We start from the raw sequence: 4,090 nt of genomic DNA, 5'->3' as shown, positions 1-4,090 counted from the left end.
TAGTCTACGTCAATATTTGTACAGCAGTGCTTATTCCAAGCTGCAACCAGAACACCAATGTTTTTGATAGTGTACACAACAATCACGGCATATCAACATTTTTGCCTGCGCAGAGACTGAAATTTAATATTTTCTCTACAGCCTACTGCCAAAGACCATTGTGCTGTGGCTGATATTAAAGGGATACTTCAGGATTTTGGCAATGAGGCCCTTTATCTACTTCCCCAGAGTCAGATGAACTTGTGGATACACGTTTTATGTCTCTGTGCCCATTACGAAGGAAGTTAGAGGTAGTTTCGTAAGCCAACGCTAACTAGCATTAGCACAATGAGTGGATGGGTAGCCTAGTGGTTAGAGCATTGGACCAGAAACGCTCTGGATTGAATCCCCGAGCTGACAAGGTAAAAATCTGTCATACTGGCCCTGAGCAAGGCAGTTAACCCACTGTTCCCCTGAGCAAGGCAGTTAACCCACTGTTCCCCTGAGCAAGGCAGTTAACCCACTGTTCCCCTGAGCAAGGCAGTTAACCCACTGTTCCCCTGAGCAAGGCAGTTAACCCACTGTTCCCCTGAGCAAGGCAGTTAACCCACTGTTCCCCTGAGCAAGGCAGTTAACCCACTGTTCCCCTGAGCAAGGCAGTTAACCCACTGTTCCCCTGAGCAAGGCAGTTAACCCACTGTTCCCCTGAGCTAACCCACTGTTCCCTGAGTTAACCCACTGTTCCCCTGAGCAAGGCAGTTAACCCACTGTTCCCCTGAGCAAGGCAGTTAACCCACTGTTCCCCTGAGCAAGGCAGTTAACCCACTGTTCCCCTGAGCAAGGCAGTTAACCCACTGTTCCCTGGGTGCCGCAAGACGTGGATGTCGATTAAGGCAGCCCCGCCCCTCCCTCCCGCACCTCTCTGATTCAGAGGGGTTGGGTTAACTGCGGAAGACACATTTCCGTTCAAGGCATTCAGTTGTAAAGCTGACTAGGTATCCCTCTTTCCCCTTTCTAAACATAGATGTCTATGTTTGGTCCAAATCAAGGCTGGTCCAGACCAAAAACCAACATCTGTGGAAGTGGAAATCAAAGCAGGTCTGGACAGGACCAAAAAAAGACAGCTAGTCTGGACTGGACCAAAAAAAGACTGCTAGTCTGGACAGGACCAAAAAAAGACTGCTAGTCTGGACAGGACCAAAAAAAGACAGCTAGTCTGGACTGGACCAAAAAAAGACCGCTAGTCTGGACTGGACCAAAAAAAAGACTGCTAGTCTGGACAGGACCAAAAAAAGCCTGCTAGTCTGGACTGGACCAAAAAAAGACTGCTAGTCTGGACAGGACCAAAAAAGACTGCTAGTCTGGACAGGCCCCAAAAAAGACTGCTAGTCTGGACAGGACCAAAAAAGGCTGCCAAAAGAACATCTGTCTGGGGTGTAGCCTTCCATGTCTGCCTGCAATGGAATGTTATGAATGCCCATCCATGTGGTAGGACCATCCATGTGGTAGGACCATCCATGTGGTAGGCCCATCCATGTGGTAGGCCCATCCATGTGGTAGGACCATCCATGTGGTAGGCCCATCCATGTGGTAGGACCATCCATGTGGTAGGACCATCCATGTGGTAGGCCCATCCATGTGGTAGGACCATCCATGTGGTAGGCCCATCCATGTGGTAGGACCATCCATGTGGTTGGACCATCCATGTGGTAGGCCCATCCATGTGGTAGGACCATCCATGTGGTAGGACCATCCATGTGGTAGGCCCATCCATGTGGTAGGACCATCCATGTGGTAGGACCATCCATGTGGTAGGCCCATCCATGTGGTAGGACCATCCATGTGGTTGGACCATCCATGTGGTAGGAACCATCCATGTGGTTGGACCATCCATGTGGTAGGCCCATCCATGTGGTAGGACCATCCATGTGGTAGGACCATCCATGTGGTAGGCCCATCCATGTGGTAGGACCATCCATGTGGTAGGACCATCCATGTGGTAGGCCCATCCATGTGGTAGGCCCATCCATGTGGTAGGCCCATCCATGTGGTAGGACCATCCATGTGGTACGACCATCCATGTGGTAGGCCCATCCATGTGGTAGGACCATCCACGTGGTAGGACCATCCATGTGGGAGGACCATCCATGTGGTAGGACCTTCCATGTGGTAGGCCCATCCATGTGGTAGGCCCATCCATGTGGTAGGACCATCCATGTGGTAGGACCATCCATGTGGTAGGCCCATCCATGTGGTAGGACCATCCATGTGGTAGGACCATCCATGTGGTAGGCCCATCCATGTGGTAGGACCATCCATGTGGTAGGCCCATCCATGTGGTAGGACCATCCATGTGGTAGGACCATCCATGTGGTAGGACCATCCATGTGGTAGTAGGACCATCCATGTGGTAGGCCCATCCATGTGGTAGGCCCATCCATGTGGTAGGACCATCCATGTGGTAGGACCATCCATGTGGTAGGACCATCCATGTGTAAAAACAGGCTGTTGCATTGGCTTAATTAGTCCTAATTCCTGTGACTAATTCAGTTGGCTATTTAAACTCTGAATATCAGCTACCCAACTTTATCAGGAGTTATCCTGAGCCTATTTGCAACGGGAAATGCAGAAGTTTTTTCTTCTTCACTATGATCAGCTCATTTTGACGGATACAAACTTGAAACCGCTGATCATGACAATTTAGCCGATGGGGTGAAACTCCTGGACAGTTGTGAGTAGCCTGATTATCCATTCCATATTTTCCTATTTAGTTTGACCGGTCCTGTTTATAGGATATTTTGTTTGTTAACATGTCAGCACATTTTTTATTTGATTGGGAGCCATGTAGGTTAGGCTAATTGATCGTAGAAACTTGCATGATGTAAAAAAGGGTCTGTCTCATTACATTGTCATACATGTTATCTCTAGCCTGTAGGCTACAGAAAAGGCCACACACTCTTTCTACCATATACTCTCTGCTACATGATTTATGTTAGATTCTTTTTCTGATGGAACGTTGGTGGAGGGCTGCAGCGATACGTCTCTCCAACAGCACCTTGGAGAGGCGCGCTGGGAATGGACACTAAATATTTTGACAAAGTGGGCACTGCTTATCACAGGGAGGCATCAGCGCTCACCTAAAAAAAAAAAGCCAATATGCCACTGGTTGAGAGACATTGTCATTGTTTTTGGGCAGAATTATGTGGAGGTTTTATGTGTTGTTGGAGGTGTGTCTTGGTCAGTTTAGCTGCGCTGCAGAGGGCTATATCGGTCCGCTAATGGCTTTTTACAATACCTTTGGATTCCTCATGTCTAACTCATTGTTAGAAAAAAAGTTTAGACCAAATCGGATGTTAGGTACTATATTTATTGAGTATTATATGAATCCTATACATTAAAATGGCCAATTTGGGTGCAAACAATTAGCTTAATTTCTCAGCAAAATAATGTTGCAGGAATGCTATCGTATCTTTTTCTAACAACAGAAAGGATTTCAGAACAATCTGTGATGGTGGGTGTCGAAATCCTCTTGTGCTTTTTGACCAGTAGCCAGTCTATTCTCAAGGCATTAAAGCAAATTATTTGCGACGTTACGCACAGAATACTATGTATAAACAGCTGTTGACGTCATGGAGACAGGATACGGTAAAATACAGTAGCCTATAAATACAATTATCAGTCAAGAGAAAAAAATGACATATTTTCCTCGCGTACGGATGTGAGATATTGTTTTATCAACAAGTCATTTTAGCAAATAACGAAATCCGCAATAGGCAATACTGTTACCTCGAAAATGGTTTGACTACTTCTTAAATAAAACTGCAACAAAGTAAACTTTGAAAACAACCGTTGATCTTCACAGTAAAAACACTACTGTGCAGTGACCAAAACAAAACCGAACAGATGTTACTCTCATTCATGCGCTGAAGTCCGTCCCGAATAAAACAAGTATAGGGACACTTCATTTGTAAAGATATGTTTACCTGATTCCTATAGATGTTTTGTCCTTTCCAGCCCTCTGATACGATCCTCTAAGATAAATACCGTTATTTCTGAAATGTCTGCTGGTTGGCGGGACGACGTAAATCCAGTTCAGGACAGCGTAGCGTGC

General features: G+C 46.4%; 1 long non-coding RNA gene across 1 annotated transcript in view; it reads right to left on the bottom strand.

Moving 5' to 3' along the window:
* LOC120027613 overlaps positions 1 to 4,090 on the bottom strand; it is a 63,064-nt gene extending 58,974 nt beyond the window's left edge. The window contains exon 1 of the long non-coding RNA XR_005473331.1: positions 3,963 to 4,090. This is a non-coding gene — a long non-coding RNA (uncharacterized LOC120027613). The remainder of the gene's footprint in view (positions 1 to 3,962) is intronic.

The sequence above is a fragment of the Salvelinus namaycush genome, chromosome 33 (genome assembly GCF_016432855.1).
Source record: "Salvelinus namaycush isolate Seneca chromosome 33, SaNama_1.0, whole genome shotgun sequence".
Taxonomy (NCBI): domain Eukaryota; kingdom Metazoa; phylum Chordata; class Actinopteri; order Salmoniformes; family Salmonidae; genus Salvelinus; species Salvelinus namaycush.
This window is presented reverse-complemented; position numbering and strand designations above follow the sequence as displayed.